General features: G+C 35.6%; 1 protein-coding gene across 1 annotated transcript in view; it reads right to left on the bottom strand.

Moving 5' to 3' along the window:
* The window catches only part of LOC134648763 (heparan sulfate glucosamine 3-O-sulfotransferase 5), a 43,028-nt gene extending 34,389 nt beyond the window's left edge, over positions 1–8,639 (bottom strand). Inside the window, exon 1 of the mRNA XM_063503310.1 lies at positions 8,278–8,639. The gene's annotated coding sequence lies outside the window, so the exon portion shown is untranslated. The remainder of the gene's footprint in view (positions 1–8,277) is intronic.
* Between the last annotated feature and the right edge of the window lie 5,783 nt (positions 8,640–14,422).

Genomic DNA, 14,422 nt, shown 5'->3' with positions numbered 1-14,422 from the left:
TAAAATACATTGTATGATTCTTAGGTGCTAAAAAGAATATTAAATACATACTGTCATTACTCTGAGGACATTTTCAAATTTAAACAATTCTAAATATTTTTATTTCAGGTAATACAGAAGTATCAATAAAAGCAGTACAGTGATCCCCACACTAGGCACAGGCTGTAACGTGGGAATCTTAGAGAAATACCGAATAATGATTTTGCCGCTATAAATCAAAACAATTACATTCTAAGTGAATAAGAAATGGGACTGGGCCGGCCACGTCTATCGCATTGCAACCGGATTAGGATTTGCACGACGGATCCGAAATGTATGGAAAGATCCGCGGATCCGGATCCAGATCCGGATAATTTCATACATTTCGGATCCGGATTGCAAACCCTAATCCGGATAGGTGGGCTAACATAGCCATCAAGTGGATGCCGGCGAAGAAGCGTGGGCGGGGCAGGCCCAGGCAGAGATGGCGGGACGACTTTGACGCCTTCCTTAACAACTGGCCGGAAGAAGCGCTGAATCGAGAGTCATGGAGAACCAGGGGAGAGGCCTTTGCCAAGCAGTGGGTCACACATAGGCTAAGAAAAAAAAAGAATTTTTTATCTATTATCTAAAGTCTCAGTAAGTTAAAAAGGTGTAAGTAAATGATGTGTTTATGTAAATGTACTTAATTATATGTGTATGTATGTATGTGAGTATGTATGTATGAATTAATTATTTGCGTGCGAATACCTGAAAAGTGTGAAAGAGAGAAAACAGAAGAGTAGAACGAACACAGGACATTTTGAACGTGCACCTGACTTTGATATTTGATTTAAAAGACCTAGTAACCATGATATACAGGTTGCTTCCTGTAACAGTAGCAATAAGTTAAACTAAAGGCTGTACTCCTTAAACTGGCCAACATTCGTTCAGCAACTTTTAAAAATTATGGATCCTCTAGACTTCCTCTTTTTCATACAAAATAAATATTGCCTTCAATGTACGCTGACATCAATGTGTTTGACGTTGCTTGTCACGCTTTAAGCATAATAAAATTTGCAATACGTTGCGTCTTAGAATAAACTTTAAAGTGTAATAAAAATCAAAACATGAGTTATTTTCAAAAGTTGCTGAACTAATGTTGGTCAGCTTGAGGAGTACAGCCTACAGTTTATTGCTCCTCTGCCGTCAAATGGTAGAACGCTGCAAGTCAAAAAACATAGTTTTGAGAAAAACGTGTTTAAAGGTTTAAACAGTTCGGCCTTTGTAACACCTACTATTTATGAACTTATCATGTTGAAATTTAATGAATATATACCTAATAGTGCATTTTATATAGACGTCTAAAGAAATTTTTATAAATTAGTGGTTTTACTTAAATATTAGCTATAAAGTGTTTTGCCAATATGCCAATAGGATTCTACAAAAAATAACAAAGAAAACGTCTTAGCAAAATGCTGTAACTCCATAGTTACATCATTTTGCCACAGTTATTTCCTAGTTGCATCGTTTTGGCTATTAGGTTATAACTCATAAACTGATTCATTGAAAGAAGAAAACATTGTAAGTGCAGTGCTTAAGATGGATATATAATTAAAAATAATGAAATTAACTACGTAATTGGACTTTTTTATTTTAAACTTTAATAAACGATATGACGATCATTTCTCAGTGTCTTGCCGCATTTTGGCGTATTACATGCTCTTAATTTAACAATATTATAATGCAAGCAGATCGCTGTAGGTAGCACTTACAGCGTTCTGCTTTACCCAATATCATCAATATATCATCATATATTTGAAATAAATACGCGTTAAATCTTGTTACAATGTTTTGGTATGCTCAGACTATAGTTGCCGCGTTTTGACAGTTTTCTACAGAGTTAATTAAAAGAGATATCAAAAATCTGAAAAAAGGGGATGATAGAAGAACACGAAAGGAATCATTTGATCCAAGGTTACTTAAAACGCTGTAACTCGAGTTGCAGCGTTTTACCATTTGACGGCAGTCCTGTTACAGGAAACACCGTGTATATATAGTATGTATGTCGTTATACCCAGGGAAATTTATCAATTATTCATTGTCATTAGCTCCGCATGGTACAGTCAGTACCGGAACTAATATAAGGGGATGAGGTGTTAAAAATTATCGTAGCCACAACTTTATTGCCAAAATATAAATGAATCGATCATTGTGTACACCTCAACAGCACGTTCTAATGCTGATTATATCTAATGTACAACAATGACAATGACAAATGATCCTTAGGTCTACAATCAATTTAATAGAACCTTGTACAGACATTGTAAACTAATTGATACTGCGGCCTATGCATGCGTTTTGCCTATATATGTCCCTATTGTTATGGAAACTTGAAAAATATACTCAAAAGTGGAACGAGGACTGTTTACAAATGATAAGTAGTTCATGAAAATTATGAAAGTGTTAAGTACCTAGTTAAAGTTTACCACTACATTCTGGTGTTAGTGGATTTAATTGTGGGAAGAACTTAATTCAAAATTTCTTATTTAAATATATGCAACTAACCGCCGCTTTAATTAACATTTTTGTCTCATTGCGTTTGTCCTTAAAACAAAGCTGAATAGATATTTTTATTTTGTTTAGACCAATTAAAATCCAATTTATATGGTATATTTTGGTTTGTGGGCTACTAGAGTCTATAACAGTTATAAATAATAAATAATGATTCGTTTGGCTGCTTGTTCTCTGCGATAATAATTACGAAGTAGGTAACTAGGAGCCTAAAATGGTGGCAGTGGTGGCACAATTTAAATAATGTACAGTAAAACTGAGGAAAAATTATTTCAAACAAATAAAAGGTTCAGGTCGTATCATACCAGAAGGTTAAGGAGTTCGCAGAGGACCGGATGGGTTGAAGATTGCTCCACCGACAAGAGCACAGCTCTTAAATAAGAAGAAGAAGAAAACCTAAATGCGATGAACATCTTACCTACGTTTTAATATGTGTTTATTAGGGCGATTTTGCTGTCGCTTTGTTTCACTGTGTCGCCTTCTCATTAACTCGTACACATTCCTATATAATAAATAAATAAATATTAATGGACATTTTTACACAAATTGACTAAGCCCCACGGTAAGCTCAAGAAGACTTGTGTTGTGGGTACTCAGACAACGATAGATATAATATGCAAATACTTAAATACATAGCCAACCATGACTCGGGAAGAAATATCTGTGCTCATCACACAAATAAATGTCCTTACTGGGATTCGAACCCAGGACCGCGGCTTCACAGGCAGGGTCACTACCCACTAGGCCAGAACGGTCGTCAAATATGGTGCTAAGTCGTCGCCATTTCTATATCGACAACAGTGTTAACCCTTAAATGCATAGTGATGCATTTATACACACAACATAAACATCAAATGTTATGCATTATTAAACAAATTCTATTTGTTCTTGTATATTATTTCAATAGTAAAACTAATAAATTTTCCGAATTATTACATAAATTTACGCAGTATTTTAATTCATAAAAATTACATTTGTTTATAGACGAAATGTCGGAAAATTTGGAAAAACCTGGAAGTTGATGATTTTTAGTATGTGATTTTGGGCAGATTTTTCGGGGTTTGTAATTATTTTATATTTACAAACTTTATCATAGGAACATCATAAATAGTGTACCTTTCTGATGGCAGTTAAGATTTTTCCTATACCCTTTACAAATACCTATATATTTCCAAAAATATGATTTAGCCTATGCAACTTTTAACACTGATTTCGCAGTGAAAATCGATGATATATTTTTTTTTACTATTTTTCCTAGAAACGGCAAACAATTATGTGATACATATATTAATTTCGGCCAAAAAGAAAAAATCATGCATTTAAGGGTTAACATGTCACACTCTACTATTTAAGATATACGAATGGTGACGAGTTAGCACTATGGAGCATTTAGGAGAATGTGGAAGAGTTAGGAAGGCGACGATTTAGGAATTGTATGTTGACGACATGGCACTGTAGACGATTTAAAAAAGTGACGTAATACATAGGATGATGGACGAATTTGTCCTTAGCTTCGATAAGTATAATTGAAAGGTCTTTTAAGCACTTTATCAGCTAATTAGAAGTAAGCTATCGTAAATAAACATTTGAAGTAGGCTTGAAACAACACCAATTAAAACTAAACGGACCGCTGCCGGGAAGTTAATAGGCTGAAGCTAAATAAAACTTATTTAGAGACCGACAACCTCTGCAAAAATAAAATCTTTGCGGTATTTGACTAAATAATATACTTAGGGGGAATTAATTATATCCCAAGATCAAACGACTTTTTGGTGTCAAGAGGCGTATTACCAACAAAAAGTGATGTATAATTTAACTAATAATTAAAAACGCAATTGAATATGAATACTTGGTATTCTGTGGTATTTAAAATTGGACTAGGCTATAAACGTAAATAAACACACAAGAGCGTACATACTATCTAATAAATATTAAATGATTTAACTATTTAATTCTGGCAACACTGTCTAAAATAGTTTACAAGTGTTACATACAGTGTTTCATCTAGAAATCTTTGTTTAACTTTATAAGAGTACAGACGTAGTAAAAAAACAAGTTGCGGAACTAGCAATATAAAGTTGCAGCCATAAGAGATTAACAAAGGCGTTAAGAAACCTCCTCTGTCTTCCTCCAACTAGGATGCCGCGTACTACTAAACATAACTAATAAGTACAATGCACAAAGTACTATACTTAAGTATTTTTTTTTCAATCTAAAAATCAAAAAGGTGAACAACTGCCGTATTCGAACTTCAAGATATTCACAAGAGACGACACGTATTAGATCCATTCTAGATACGTTATATAGTTTAGATTTCAACTAGTTCTCTTTCGCAGCGCAATTCGGGCAACCAATGTCACTTTTACGTTAGATAGAGTTAGATATCTATTAGATGTGAATTGGATCTCTAAGTCATATCTTGTGGAAATCGTTCAAGAGTATCTCCAGAATCGCGCAAATGTCAAATTTGACAGGTTAGATCTTAAACATATCGTTATCGTATCTTAGGCGAATGCTACACGCTCGATATGAATCGCGATATTTGGATCGTAATCTAGGATCACGATGTTTATCGAGTGTGTAGTATAAGTGTATCACGTATCGTGATACGGATCGCTGTATTTCTAGAAATCCAAAAATCCACGATCTGTATGCAGTATCGTCGATAAATATCCAGTGTCTAGTCTCTAATCGATATTTATCGCGTCAGTATTCATTCTGTCAGCGATGGAAGAGGACGCACATGTTGAGGCGGCGCTCGCCGTACTTGAATCGAACGATCAAAAACACTTGAAAGAATTCATACTCTTGTTAGAAACACTACCTGAGGTATGGGACAGCTCAAATGTGAGCAGTATAAATAAAGTGAAAAGGGCGAATGCCTATGAGCAGCTGCTTATAATTTATTGCGTATTCCCGAATCTGATTTAATAAATTCAGATGTGTATATTTTTCTCTTTCTTGAAACCAATATTTCGTCCATTTTTTTCGCTTTACATGTCTTTTCAATGCTATCGCTAATATAATAGCAACGCAAGCTTTATTCATATTGTCACTCATAGCTTTATTTATTATAATTGCGAAACGTACGAGTGTACTCAATGAAATTTACCGTGGTACTGACGCGATTCGTATCGTATGTGTAGTAATATGTTGATACATATTACTAGATAAATATTGCCTTAATATCGCGTTAAATATCGCGATTCATATCGAGCGTGTAGCATTCGCCTTAGTGATGTCTAAAATATATCTAATAGATGTCTATTTCAAAATCAAAATCGGGCCCCAAGAAAGTTGAACTAAATTGCAATAGGTCGTAAACGTACCTAAAGTATGATTAAAGCAGCAGTTTTACAGTTTCCCGGTTTGTTTTGACCCCCTATGACCCGGAAGTGTTTGGTCACGGTGTTATTAATTAAAGGGAAGGGAAGTAACCCTTATTCGCATGATTAATGCACGCTCCCAAGGCCGGTGGACGGCCTTGCAGCCGGGACATTTGTCACTGGAGACGATTTAGTGCTTGTTTCCGTTCTTAATCTAGGGTAATTCCGGGGTAGTCGGCCATAGTTTTTTAAAAAAATAAGTTTACATGTAATTAAAGAAATATTTACTTCTTCATAAACTTTGATTAATTGACTTTCGAAAATGAAAGAAACAAAAAAATATTTCTATTGCGATTTTTGCGAACAGCTTGAAAAAATGTTTCCAAAAAAATTTACAATTGGCCATCTCTCCCGAGGTATCCGGGAGTGATGATCATACCATTACAGGAGAGATGGCCATAACATAGCTCTTCATTTGAGTATAATTTATTTTTCATTTTTATTCCCCAAGTCCCTTATCTTCTTAAGACCCCGTTTAGGCCACCTAGTACCGCAAACAGCGCATTCAACGCATGGAGGAGAAGAGGCACTTGATATTTTTTCCCACACCTGCAATAGTTATCTTTCTAAATTAACTCCATTTTCCTTTTTTAATCGTTATCATGCATAGAGGGACGTTGTCACTGAACAAACAAGAACTAGCGACATCTAGCCATCAGAACCATGAAATATTTGTATGGGCAATCTCCTCCTTATGGCCATCTACCCCGGAATTACCCTATTTAAACGCTTATGCGTGTAATGTTGGAATTGCATGTCCGCTGTCTTGGAGATTGTCAAGCCTATTTTAGCGTTGACTAAGCGAGTGGTAAACGCCTATCGTTGGCGGGTCCGGTTATAAATAAAGCCTAAGAGATTGTAGCTGTAAATAGGCTCGTTTTTTCAGGAGCTCCGCTTTCGGAATCTCGGTGATTGAATCATCTGAATAATTTAGCTAACTTGGAGAATCTGTTTAGTTGTAATAATAATAACAAGGAATAATACGGTACCGATTGGATTCTGAAAAAAACTGGCCAAGTGCGAGTCGGACTCGCGCACGGAGGGTTCCGCACCATCAACAAAAAATAGAGCAAAACAAGCAAAAAAACGGTCACCCATCCAATACCCTTTGGGTACGTAACCCTAATAAATGAAATCGTATAATGTTGGAATTTACGTGAATATTCCATAATATTCATACATATACATCGACCGGGTTATACATGATCTACGTTATGCAAAGCGGCAGCATGTAATTTAAATATCAGGTACTGCATCATACAAGTGCAGCATAAACTCCCGTAGCAAATGCACACATCCGAATTTCAAATATCATAAATGTTTATTCAAATGAATTTGTGCACGTGTATGCCTTTTGATACATACATACATTGATACATACGTACATTTTTTGACATCGGCTGTTACATACCTACTACTGTTATGTAATGTAACGGTAAAATAGTGATTACAACGTTTTATACCTTTATTAGACAAATAAAACATATGTATTTTATATGTAGGTAGAATAAAAGTTGTTGTTGGATTCCCGAAGTACCTACATATTGGTTACATATATGGGTCTGTTTGTACAAATGCTCTAATTTGAATCAAGTTATATTTCAATCTGTTCTACCGGCTTCTTTTAGTCTGATTTACTGGATGATGTTATTGGGAAGGGCTCATGTGTCAGTTAATCTTATAAAGACAATATTATATTAATTGGAGGCGCAGTTGCATTATCACGGTTTACTTTCCTTTATCGGCCGAGTTCATTAGCAATTAAAACTTTATAAAGATAACAATAATTGTTGCCTACGGTAGCTCCCACACAGTACCAATTAAATTCTATTTACATTAAAATTTAATTGGTGTAGCGACTGCTTATCTACATGAAATAATGAGTAAATATAACCGTTCTTCCAAAAACGTTTTGTGATTTCAGTGAGCGCGAACTGCGGGATAAACTTGCTCGAGCGTACGGAGGTAAATAACCCGAGGAATATGACACTTATTGCTACGCGTCGCTATAACTTTGCTACGCCATAGCCTTTCGTAGCACCTGCTACGGGCACTTAAGTCATCCCAGTTTGAGTTCTAGTATAACCTCTATCTATGGTAATGATGAAATGAAAACTTCAAGTCGTCTTGTTAAACTTTCGATATACATTCAATCTAACTAACGCATTTCAAATGAGGCCTGGCACCGTTAAATTCTCATTAAGTATCGTAGCAACGTGTTTACTACATGGTTAAACAGACGCGTAGTATAAAATGTCAAGTTTTCAAGGCCTTGAGCTTTGACCTTTCACATGTTTTACATGTACAGTTATTCCTGCATTATTTAAGCGCGCAATAGCATACTATTTCATAATCTTACCGTATGGACAGCTGCCTGAAGAAATGCAACACAGCTTTAGCAACACAATATCACATTACACATTAGATCTTTTGTTTTGTTCGTTAACACTCAGTCGTTATTCATCGTAACAACGTTCCAGCATGATAGTTTATTGCAGTATGTGATAATGGATGTTATTTGTTGATATTATTAAGTTGTTAGTCGCGTGCGAGGTAGGTTGGCAGCTGTCACGAGGTGGCGAGACGCGCGGTCTGTGCGAGCGGCGGCGGCGACTGACCGGGCGGCGCGCGCCACGGGCCCGGTCGATATATGCGGCAGAACAGAATAAACACGGCGTACCGTACTCGCGCCGTGATGCCAGCCCCCGCCCGCGCCCGCGCACCCCGCCCCGGCTCTCGGTGTTGCCGACTCGGATGTTTGCGGCCGGTTTGTATCTCGAGTGCTCGCTTCACGCCCCGCGCGATGCTTACGCGCCACGCTCCCAGACTCATAAATAGGCATCGTTATGAAAATGATGCCAATGTATTTGTTTCGTTTTAGTGTAACGACTCGTTACACTTCTTGTTCGCACCGTATCTTTTTCATTTCTTTAGCGCTTCAGCATCGGTACTGAATTTAAATTTCTAAACTTGATCGCGATACGTAGTAGGTAGTAGTTATGAGTCCCCATTCTCTCCGTGCTTGAGGCAATAGTGGTACGCTACGTATAATTTACGTGTAACCTTCGCTTATCTGTACGTTTGAGACGGAACCATTTACATAATAAAACGATCTGTAGTCAGAAAGGATCATCCTGCAATTTCGTCATTGAACTATCTTTATATCGAAGTATCAGTATCGAGTTATCTTTATGCATTATGACGATAGAACATTGTTTATTGAAGGAATAATAAAGTTGATCCCGAGTTTGTGCAAAGTTTTATACCAATACAATACAAACATCGGCGTAACAAAAGTACTTGAAAGAAGTTGAACAGTTTCCGCGTAGAAGGCAGATTCTTTCTGACTTTTGTGATTTGGTTGTTGTACAAAAAGCTTTTTAATGCTTACGATTCATACGCCTGGGTACAAAATGTTCTTATTCATTAACTTGCTAAGCGAAAAAACATGGAATTCAAAGTCCCCACTTCATGTAAGGACCGACCGGCGTTACCATTTTAATTACCCCTTGGAGATCTGCGTCGTTTTACTTTAAAATATCGGTGCTTATCGCTTTGGTAGAGACGCGGATCCCCGAGGGTTGCTGTTCGGATATAATATTCATATTCATGAAGCCAGATTGAGGTTTTGATAAGTAAATACGCCTTGTATAAAGCTATGCTGTACGTTGAGCTGGTACCCGGCGCGACAGGTTGACAAGTCCATTTTCGGGAACATATTCGATCGAATTTATACAGGGACGTTTTAGCTATTAATGAACACTTATTGCGACGGCTGGTTGTTATAGCAATCGCTAGGAAATCTTGTAAATGTAGCCTCAAAATTTTCATTGCTGTTTTTTGCAGCTCGCTGTACTTTTAAATATTATTATTTACACTACACTTTAGCCAAAGAAAATAACAGATGGAAATTACAATCAAGTTTATTGTGGTGTACCTACAAACGATTCCACCTTGAGTTAGCATTTTCTTCCTTCGCGAACAAAGTCGGTCGAGGGCAAATTGTAGTACCGTAAAATCCTACTCACCCCGTAGGATTCGCGGGGAGAGTTGGGTTATGAATCGGGAGAGAAGGGATGAAAGGGGGGTGAGATGGAATTTTAAGGCTACTGCTACAAGAATAATGTATTCCAATTTAAAATGGAGCTATAGTAATACTCGTAATAAAATAAAATCGATCCAACAATCTTCCAAAATCACCTTTGTATGAAATTCCATCTCACATTGACGAGGGACTACGTGGTGAGGTGGGATTTCCTGTTTATCGTCAAAGTTATGAAATGGAACTACCCAAAATAAAATAAAAACTAAAATACAAACGTCCGGAACACTTATTATATACACCATTCAGTTTGCATATGTAAAAATAAAATGTTATCGAGGTTTGAATAGTCCTTAAAGTAATGGCACTATTTCTGGTGTTTTATATATGGGCTATAGGAATATCTGTGGTAGGTTATGTATTATTTCATAGAGCAACTCTGGGTTGGCATTAAACCACTTTCCTCTACTGCTTCGGCAAATGGCAGACACTCTTACATTTTGTGCCTGTCTGTATGTAGGTAATATATGTATAATGTTGGGTAACATAAGTTAGAATATGATAAGTACGCACGTAAAAGAATGAATATAATGTCAGAAAATGAGGAGGTTAGTTTATTTTTAGATAATTTGTGGTAATAACATATTAACTTGTTTTTAGTTGGAGTGTTCAGTATATTTTTTTTAATAAGACCGACCAATTAAGAGGAATATGTTAAGTGCACGAGGATATTGCTTAAAGAACATCGGATAAGCTAGCAACTAGAATAATGATGAAAGCAGGGACTTTTAGGGGAAAAGGAGATTTAACCCATAAATGCATGATTTTTTCTTTTTGCCCGAAATTAATATATGTGATACGTAATTGTTTGCTGATTATGGGAAAATGGTAAAAAAATTATAACATCGATTTTCACTGCGAAATCAGTGTTAGAAGTTGCATAGGCTAAATCATATTTATGTAAATATATAATGAATAGTAAGATATACAGGAAAAATCTTACTGCCATCAGAAAGGTACACTATTTGTGATATTCCTATGATAAAGTTTTTCAATATAAAATAATTACAAAACCCGAAAAATCGGCCCTAAATCACACACTAAAAATCATCAACTTCCGGTTTCTCCAAGTTTTCCCACATTTCGTCTTAAAACAAATGTAATTTTTATAAATTAATAATTCAGAAAATTTATAAGATTAACTATTGAATATACAGGAACAAATAGAATTTGTCTAATTATGCATAAAATTTGATGTTCGTACACCATGCATTTAAGGGTTAAGTAGGGACAGGCTTTATAATTTGTGTAGAATTCTGGCTCTCTACAACTACTTGCTGAGCGACCGCAGGGACTATTAATGTGTTGCTGGGTATCCAGCAAGACAACTTTTATGTGGAGACATAGATAACAGATAGAGATATATAATATGTTAAGTAAGTACTTAACTCAGTTTATTAATTAAATAAGCTTACCTCTAAAGTGTAACTAAACTTAAAATAATAATTCACTCATTATATCATCATCACGTAAAGGACGATAATATTGTACAGCACAATCTATATAAATAGATTTTCACTTAATACAATTACTGTTATCTGATCAACGTTTATTTATTTTCCCAAGTCGCCGACACAAAAGCAACTCGGCAAAGCAATGCTTAATTCAGTTTCAACAATGACTGGTGGCGAACAAACAAGACTGAAGTCGGTCAACCAATGTCTATAAGTCGCATTTCACTAACATCTTTACCGAACTGTCTCGTACCGAAGCTGGTAAAATTGCAAATAATTTAACGTACTTAATTTTTTGTTTTTAAATTGTAACATTCATTTAAATTCAATGACAATAAAAACGACTCATTTATAAAGATATTTTAATGCAAAGTAACCCATTTAAATTGCTCTTGGGTGTATTATTGGACGTTCACGTGTAAAACCAGGAAGCAACTTGAGCAAATATTCATATACTTATATTGTCAATAAGTAGTAAGGGCGAGTATTATTTATTTTATTAATACGAAGATATTTATTTAACTTCATATTTCATTAAACTAATTTTACGGTTTAGACTCATGTATTTTAAGTCACTCGTGCGACATGTTTCGGAGAGCATAGGTCTCCTTTCTCAAGCACTAACAGTGCGAGCAGCGTTCACGACGGCCGTGCCTAAAATGTTATTATGTTAATATGTCACACGACAATTTAAGTTCGGTTCATATTTCATGTTTAATAAAATCAACTCCTATTTCTAGGATTCGCTTCCATAGGTTGTATTATCTGTGAGACATGTGTTCTGGGTCTTTAAAGGTAACATTTAATAACCTTTTATTTAATCAGTAAGCTAAATCGGTGTCAGAGTTGATGTTTCTGAATACGCCCCTTAAATATTACATTATTCTAAAACATACCCATGGAAGTGGCAGTACAGTGCTAGACAAAAATAAAAAGCTTGTTATAGCGTGATATATTAACTTCTCATGATACATTATGACGTAACCCAGTTAGTTATGTGTTTTGCTTTCTATTTTTGTTCGAAAACCTCAGATTTAGTTAGCTCGTTAATATATTATAACGGAGCATTTCGCCGCTATAAATCCGCCGCCGCCGAGCCGCTCAATCTCGTATCTGCAACACTCATTTGATGACAAAAACACCCGTATTCCGAATGAAAGAAAAGCGACATTTCCATCAAATGATTGTTGCAGGTATGAAGTTGAGTAAGTATAGCGACGATTTCGCGTTTGATTCCTGACGTGTTTTGACGTTAATGTGCTTATAAATGTGCTATATGTGATAGGCGGATCCGACTTTAGAGCCTGGGACACATGGGCCTGGTCTTTGACAAACATTTATGTACATAGCCTTAACAGTCCACACGAGGTCAAAAACTTAAACCTGACCCATCATGGAACTATCAGGCAAATTCGAATGTACATATTGACATCGTAATTATATCTAAACGATGGTATGTGCAATTCGCTCGTACTTGCCCGTACATGTATTGTTTTCATTCTTTAGTCTGACGTAAGACCTACAGTCCTATAAATATGGGAAGACCTTTGGACATTTGTTCTCACAACGCAAAAAGTCCTTCCTGTGTAAGTCCATAGCCGTTAATTAAATTAGCACAGTCTATAGGTATATGTAAAATAAATTAATCTATTGAAAAACGGACATGCAAGAGTAAGGGTACCTAGTATACATATGTCAGAGATACCTCCGTACGGACGTAGAATATATGCAGCTGGTCAAAAATATGCAAAATTTCCAACGAACCCAACCTTTTATAAAAGGATGTTTGCTTTTTATCATTCCATATGAATTTCCCTTGATAGGTATCTACTTTATTTGCTAGTTTGTACAACTGTACATACAACGGAAACTAAGATCACCTTTATGTTTAACAAACCTAAACCATTCGGCTAGCATTTAGCGGAGTAATGAAACATGTGATTAGGGGTTTCTTTACAAAGCAAAATTACACATTTTTGTTTCAGAAATGAATTTCTAGCTCACACTTATGTTTAGAACAATATACTATTTCAAAGTATATGTCTCTACTTACTGAGAATGTTTCGATCTAAAGTGTCATTCCATGGAACTTGCTATGTTAACAAAAGTCACTATTAGTAAATTCATATTTTTTGACAGTTTCAATATGGCGGTTTGTTTACATAGTTAGCAAGTTCCATATTATAGAATGACACTTTAGGTGTCTAATTAAGTAGGTTATTCGTCTCATGTAATTTTACAGCTTCTCATTCAGGTTAGAAATTAACAATAAACGCAACACTAAATTGTGTAAATTTTGTCTTATATTATACATAACCAAGATAATTATGAAGATAACATGACAGGCTGTAACAGTGGGCCAAGGTCATTGCTGCCAAAATATCCGTCGCTATTACGGAAAGTCACGTATATAGGCCTCTTTCATAATGACTCTTATTTAGTTCCACGTCTTATTAATATTAAGAACTATTAGTATTAATGAAACCACTAATCACGCTGGCATTGTGGGATTTTATACTCAAATTTTAGTTATTTTGATTAGTTTTAAATTACATGTGCATCAAGGTGTAAAGGGCACAATCTATAATTTACTTCAGTAATACTTATATAACTAAACACTAGATTTATAGCCTCTATTAATTTTTCGCCGGCGTAAAATAAAGCTTTAATAATACCTAAGGTTCAGATGAGAAGAAAGAAGAATAAATAACTCAAGAACGAGTACTATGTTCATATAACGGCTTAACATTCACCTTATTTTCTCCGTACCGTCTTTTGACACCTTATAGAAAATAACTAGTGGACCTCTCCCCTGCATACAAACTTCTTGCTGGACAGCTTTATCAGATCTGCAGCTGACTAAACTAAACATAATTATGGTTTCAGAGTCACTCCGAATTAAATTTTAACTAACCCGCCTGGTTTGTGGTTGACCTTAATTTATAGTC

The sequence above is a fragment of the Cydia amplana genome, chromosome 6 (genome assembly GCF_948474715.1).
Source record: "Cydia amplana chromosome 6, ilCydAmpl1.1, whole genome shotgun sequence".
Taxonomy (NCBI): Eukaryota; Metazoa; Arthropoda; class Insecta; order Lepidoptera; family Tortricidae; genus Cydia; species Cydia amplana.
This window is presented reverse-complemented; position numbering and strand designations above follow the sequence as displayed.